Below are 7,377 nucleotides of genomic sequence, written 5' to 3' on the forward strand. Positions count from 1 at the left end.
ATTAAAATAAATATTATGAAAGAAGAAGTTTGGAGCAAATAATGCACAAAATATCTTAAAAACAAAACATGTCTATTTAAAGTTGATAATATACCCATAATATTAAAAAAATATAAATAATATATAATGGGGTAATAGTACATGAAAGAATTTTAAATAATAAAAATATGATAAAACATGTTTTTTAAAGAATAAACTATATAGATAATAGATTTGAAAGGAAATATAAATATAAATAGATTTAAAAGAAATTATATATATAAAATAACATGGAATTAATAATATATATAGAATAAAACTAATTTTATTATAAATTATATAAGGCTATTTAAATGAAATATTATACAAAATTTTAAAACAATATGATATACAAGAATGTTTTAAAATAATAATGATATAACTTTAAAAAAAATAAATGCAAGTAAAATACCAAATTGAAATGAAGTAAAAATGATTAAAGTAATTCAAGATATATATTTAAATAATTTTTAAAAGAAAAGAATACTAAGTAAATAAAAAAATAAAAGAATTACATATTGAAATGAAAGAAAAAACTCAACTGAAATAAAATAAACTTAAAGGGATAATTAATAAATAAGATAGAACATTGAAATAGAACCAAGGACCAAAGCGCAATGCGCGAGGATTGAAAAGGTAAATGTTCCAGATCTCATAACACAGCGTTTAAACGTGGACTAAATTGAAACAGTATGCAAATCACAATGAAAAATTTAAAAATGCAAAAGGAATCAAACAGGACTCAATTTGAAAAATAGCGCGAAAGGGAGGGACCAATCGCGTAAATAACCCGAAGTAGCGAAACGCGCGGATCCTCCCGGGGTCGGGTCAGTACGCGTACGGGTCAGCATGAAACGGTGCTGTTTCGGCACCTGGGTTCCAAAGACTAAACGACGCCGTTTTTACTTGTTATTAAGACTAAAAATTTGAATGGCAATCTGCCATTCTTTACAGCAACAAAACCAATCCCTATTTGCTAGGGTTTTAGCCTTAACTTAAAGGAGATGATTGAGCGTCGCCGCACCACCATTGACTTTGGTGGTAGACCACGCACAGAAGGAACGCGATGAGAGGCCGGAGGTAAGTATCATTCTCCCTTTATTTTTTCATGCGAAAGAGGAAAACTAAAAAGGAAAACTAAAAACATTTAGAAAAGAAATCAAATCCGAAAACTAGAGGAAGAAGTTGAAATTTTTCATCACCTTGAATTTCTCATTGATATGTATTCAAAATTTGAGTGTCAAAAAAGAAAAAAAATTATCCCCTCTTACATTTGATTCCGTTCGGCTTTATAGCCGAAAAAATAAAAATAAAAGAGAAAAAAAAATACAAATTTCCTTGCTGTCATTTGCTGTTATTTGCTATCTATTGCTTGCTTGCTATTTTTGTTTGTTAGTTTGTTGCAGGTACGAGAGCGGCCAGCTGAAGGAACGAAGGTGCACGTGGTGGCTGAGGCAAAGGTGCGCGTAAAAACTGGCACGAAGGCAACAGCAGTGCTAGGGACCCTTGCTCTAAGGTTTCCAAAAAACTGTTAAGGAGATGGGTCTATCGGGCTTGTTTTGATTTGGGTTAGGGGTCTTTAATTTTTGGTTTGAGCCTCAAGATTTGGGCTTTGTATTTTTGGACTATAAACAGTTTAATTTATATTCTATTTTTTGTTTGGTTTATTTATTTATTGTAAATAAACTTAAAGGCCCAGGCAAAATGGGCCTTCTACAGATGTCATTTATATTTACATGACAAAAAATAAATGAAAAACACATCATCAGTCATTACGTTTTGGAATTTACAGTATATTTACTGGGTCAAGTCTATCTTTGTGACACGGTTTTGTCTGTCTTTATGAAACGGTCTTTTTGTATTCTTTTTGCTTGGAGGAGTTGGTTTGTCTCTACAGATTAAGTGATTCTTGTTATGGAGGAAGGCATAGCAAATCTGAGGCTAATGGACAAGGAGGAAGAAGAGTTCAATGAGGAATCGGCTATGGTGGAGAGGAGTTATCAATTTTGTTTGGTTGGGCGCTGTTTAACTGACAATGTAGTTCATTTTCCTTCCCTTCGAAATACTATGGCTGATCTCTAGCACCCCATTGGTGGGATTTGTATATCAGATCTGGGGGAAAAGAGATACATTTTCCAATTCTTTCATGAAATTGATTTGCAAAGGGTGATATCTGGTACACCATGGTTTTTCAATAACCATCTGCTTATTTTACAAAGAGTTCAAAATGGAGAAGATCCATTAAGCATTCTGTTAAATTTTACTAAGTTTTGGGTGCAGATACATGATTTGCCTTATGGCTTAATGTCGGAGTCAATGGCTAAACAATTTGGTGAATTTTTTGGGCAGTTTATTGAATATGATTATACTATTCCTGCGACGGGGTTTCAGAAATATATATGTGTACGGGTTCGTTTGGATGTGTCCATGCCATTAAAAAGGAAGAAAAAGGTCAGGGTAGGTAAAGAGATGACGGTTTATGCTCGTTTTCAGTATGAAAAGTTGAGTCTTTTTTGCTTCATCTACGGTAAATTGGGGTATGGAGAAAGCTTTTGTCCATTGAGATTATGTATTGATCCTGGTAATATCGTATTTGGGTGGAACATTTCTTTAAGGGCGGTGGCACGTCGAAGGAACAGCATGGTGAGTCAGTGGCTACGTAAGGTGGATAGATCTGTTTGCTGTAACATAGAAATAGAAAGGAATAACCAGTTCAGTAATTTTAGCGGTGAGAGAAATTCTAGGAGAAATTAAGGGCTGACATAGGGACAATATCTATACTCCCTAATTCAATGCTTAAGGAATCTGGTCAGAAGCAGATTTTTAAGGATTCGGACAACTGGCATATTTTGGATAAGGAAGGTTCGGCTATCAATGTGGGGGATAATGGGCTTATGGATATGATGTTTAATCAATAAGATGACCCGCTATTTATTTTGGAAGGTAAAAAAGTCAAAGGGTGGTGGAAGGTTCGGTAATTGATTTTAAAAGTAGCTCGGATGGAGTTGTATCGGCTAGCTCTGTTGAACAGAACAGCCGAATGAAATGAGGATCCTTAGTTGGAACGTTCGTGGTTTGGGGAGATCACAAGCTATCAATCGGGTTAAGAATAAACTAAGAGTTGTTAATCCCCAAATTTTGTTTCTTATTGAAACAAAATTAAGTGTGAAATGATGGAACGGGTTCGATTGAAGTGTGGTTTTTTAAATGGAATTGATGTAAGAGCGTCAGGTACTAAAGGTGGATTATCATTGGGGTGGAAAGGAAATTTGGTGGTTCAGCTCAAAAGTTTTTCTAGCTGGCATATTGATGTTGAGATTCATGACAATGATAGTAGTATTAGTTGGAGATTTACGGGATTTTATGGGAATCCGGAAGAAATATTTAGAGGCGATTTTTGGAGGTTGCTTCGACAGTTGGGCCATGATCAATCGATTCCTTGGGTGGTTATGGGGGATTTCAACGAGATAACGAGTTCTTTTGGGAAAAAGGGTGGTCGTCTTAGATCAGAACGGCAAATGGAGGAGTTTCGAAGTGCTCTTGAGGACTGTGGGCTAAATGATTTAGGCTACACGGGTAGATAGTTTACGTGGGAACGAGGGTGATTTCTTTCTACAAATATAAGAGAGAGGCTTGATCGAGGGGTTGCTTCTATTAATTGGCTGAATCTTTTCCCGAATTGCAAAGTGGAACATTTATCCGATGCTTTTTCGGATCACTGCCCTATTTTACTAGATACCATTGGTCAACAGAGGTTCGATCATGCTGAGGGGTTGAAACTGTTTTGTTTTGAGGCTAGTTGGTGCCTTGAGAACTAATTTGAGAAGATACTTAAAAGAAAATAGGAATCGCTAACAGGGAGTGTGCCGAGTAAGCTTGAGCTTTTGGGTCGACATTGTAACGCCCCAATTTTCGAGAATTCTGTGAATGTTGGCATAGGTTTAATTATGTTAGTGGGCCTCTAGAAGGCCCAAGCTTAAGATAGAACCCGCCAATTTTAGTTAATTTTTGTTCTTTAAGAAAAAGGGGGTGAAATTATAAAATATGACCTATGTGAAAATGTTTGAAAATGCTATAGGCTAAATTGAAGTGGCCAAATAAATAGGAGTGCAAAATAGGAGGATTTGCATGACAAACCTCCCATTTTACATGAAGTGGCCAGAGCACTTGATATCCATAATTCATGGTACAAATTGATAATGGGTTAGGTAAATGTTCCATGATAATGGATTAGGTAAATATTCCATGATAATGGGTTAGGTAAATGTTCCATGATAATGGATTAGGTAAATATTCCATGATAATGGGTTAGGTAAATGTTCCATGATAATGGTTTAGATACCATTGGTCAACAGAGGTTCGATCATGCCGAGGGGTTGAAACTGTTTCGTTTTGAGGCTAGTTGGTGCCTTAAGAACTAATTTGAGAAGATACTTAAAAGAAAATAGGAATCGCTAACAGGGAGTGTGCTGAGTAAGCTTGAGCTTTTGGGTCGACATTGTAACGCCCCAATTTTCGGGAATTCTGTGAATGTTGGCATAGGTTTAATTATGTTAGTGGGCCTCTAGAAGGCCCAAGCTTAAGATAAAACCCGACAATTTTAGTTAATTTTTGTTCTTTAAGAAAAAGGGGGTGAAATTATGAAATAGGACCTATGTGAAAATGTTTGAAAATTCTATAGGCTAAATTGAAGTGGCCAAATAAATAGGAGTGCAAAATAGGAGGATTTGCATGACAAACCTCCCATTTTACATGAAGTGGCCAGCCATCATGTTGTTGTAGACAATATGAGCACTTGATATCCATAATTCATGGTACAAATTGATAATGGGTTAGGTAAATGTTCCATGATAATGGATTAGGTAAATATTCCATGATAATGGGTTAGGTAAATGTTCCATGATAATGGTTTAGGTAAATGTTCCATGATTGGCATTTCATGTCTTTTGTATTAAAGAATTAAATGGATGAAATATGAAATTTTATTAAAAGAAAAAGGGGTGAAAAGAACAAAGTTTTGTCCATCTTTGTTCATCATAGCTGAAAGTTAGAGAAGAGAAAGGAGAGGAGAAAGCTCTTGAATGTTCGGTCACTTGGGGAAGATAATTGAAGGTAAGTTCATGGTAGTTTGTTTCTATCTTGATGTTCATGAGTTCTTCTTGATTCTACCTTAACTCTTGAAGCATATTTTGATTTTTAGTTGTGTTGTGAGCATTTAGTCATGAATTAAAATGAAGGAAATGGTTGTTGTTTCATGTTCTTTTGATGAAAAATGGAAGATAGGTGAAGTTGAGCCAAACAAATGAGCATGCATGTGCCTTAGATGCTAAAGGGAAAAATCGGCTAACATGTTGTGCTTTAAAATGATGAAATGGAGATTATACTTAAGTAAATTCATAGATATGTGATGATTGATTGGTGATATACATATTTAAATAACATGCATGCAAGTTATGTGTGAAAGAGTGAATTTGGTAATAAATCTGCTTGGGACTGCAGCAGTAATGTGACTTTGGAAAATCACCATAAGTTGTGGGAGATGAATTAGAAGCTGAATAAATTATGTAATTAAAGCTTAATGAGTCTAGTTTCAAATGAAATAAACGAGAACATATTTTGAGTTCTGTACAATGAGAAATTTGATTCGTAATGAAGAGTGGTCAGATTAGTCAAACAGTGAAACATGGGAAAACTTTGAGAAAAATCTGGTATTGATTGGCTAAACCAAAAATTCTGAAACTTTTATGGATAGAAGATATATGAGTCTATTTTCAGGGAAAATTAACGGCACTTGATTTGGAGTTTCGTAGCTCCAGTTATAAATAATTTAGTGATTATTGCTCAGGAAGACAGCTTGCAGTGAAATTATGATTATCTGGTAAACATTGACAAAAAATTGTTAATGAGTTGCTTATTGATTTCTTATAAGCTTACTATGATCTGTAGGTGTGGTTGGCCGAATATTGTAAGGGGTTAATACGTAGTTTGTATTTGAATAGTTAGATTAACGTGTTAGTAATCCAATTGTAGGCGGTTCGTGTGTGGTCTCGTCAGCATATCGTCGCAAACAGGTGTGTAACTAACACCCTCTTATAGACTAGATCGGCACAAGCCGAAAAGCCGAAATGCTGAAAAGCCGGTATTTTGAGATCTTGCGAGTGTGTGAATGCTCATGATATTAATAGTTTGATGTATATGGTAAATTAAAGTGATAAGACTGCAGAGTGCGCGATTCTGTGCATTTCGATATTTTGGGGCTTAATGGGCCAAAAACGGGATAATGAGCCAACGGGCCCAAATTTTTAAAAAAATGCGTTAAGTGTTTCTGATCGTACGTAAATGGCTATGTTATGTATGAAAACCTTAAGAATAGTTAAATTACTTGAATACCCCTATGTATGCAAAATTACCATTATACCCCTAGGGTTACTTTTGACTGAAAAGCATGGCGATCTGATTCTGTATGATGTATGCCATGATTATATATCTGTTGCATGGGGACTTAGGTTATACTATGGAGGAAACGTCCTGGTGGCTATGCCACAATTATCTGATCTGGTGGCTCTGCCACATATATCTGTCCTGGTGGCTATGCCACAATTATCTGATCTGGTGGCTCTACCACATATATCTTTTATGGTGGCTCTGCCATAATATCTGTATCTGGTGACTTCGTCACAATATCTAGCAGCCTCGCTACGATTTCTGTGGTGTGTAGCGGTTGGGTGGGTCGAGTAGTCTCCCCACATGGTGTAAGGCTGGTACGGGGCTGTTATGGATGAATCTGGGTTGGGTTTCTGCATAAACATGTAATATCTATTCTGTTCTGTTACGGGCCTATGGGTTTTATTCTGAATTCTGTTCTTGGCTAAGGCCAACTTATTCTATTTCTGTGGTTTGAACTGATATAGGCTATGGTTGGGTTACTTTACACACTGAGTTTCCCCAAACTCACCCCTTTTATTTTCATCCACGCAGGTAATCCCCAACCATAGTGGGCTTGGAGCTGTGAGGGAATTCGGAGTGGCCACCCGTTCTGAAAGTTTGATTTTCTTCTGGTGAACTGGGTATCCTTTTATTTACGTTTGAAGTTTTGGGGTTTTTAAATGTAATAAGGCCGCTTAATTATTTTTGATGGTTTTATTATGTATTACTAAGATAGGTATTACTTATTTTAACTGTTGAAATTGGATAGCTTTAGGGCGCGTTTTCAAAAACAACAATTGATTTCAAAATAACACGACAACAAGCTAAGCTTCCGCAATGAAAGTATTTTCCAAAATTAATCACTTTTCCTAAAAATGACTTAATCAAATCGGTTTCCTAGAAATATCCATGACGTTAAGGTGTGGCAATGGT

The 7,377-nt window shown here is 35.7% G+C and overlaps 1 long non-coding RNA gene across 1 annotated transcript; it reads left to right on the plus strand.

Annotated features, from left to right (window-relative positions):
* Window positions 1-659: 659 nt before the first annotated feature.
* Window positions 660-1,790, plus strand: LOC121208353 (uncharacterized). The gene is made up of 2 exons (XR_005903334.1): window positions 660-1,098; window positions 1,415-1,790. It is a non-coding gene; the product is annotated as an uncharacterized lncRNA (long non-coding RNA).
* The last annotated feature ends 5,587 nt before the right edge of the window (window positions 1,791-7,377 follow it).

This window comes from Gossypium hirsutum, chromosome A10 (assembly GCF_007990345.1).
Source record: "Gossypium hirsutum isolate 1008001.06 chromosome A10, Gossypium_hirsutum_v2.1, whole genome shotgun sequence".
Lineage (NCBI taxonomy): Eukaryota > Viridiplantae > Streptophyta > Magnoliopsida > Malvales > Malvaceae > Gossypium > Gossypium hirsutum.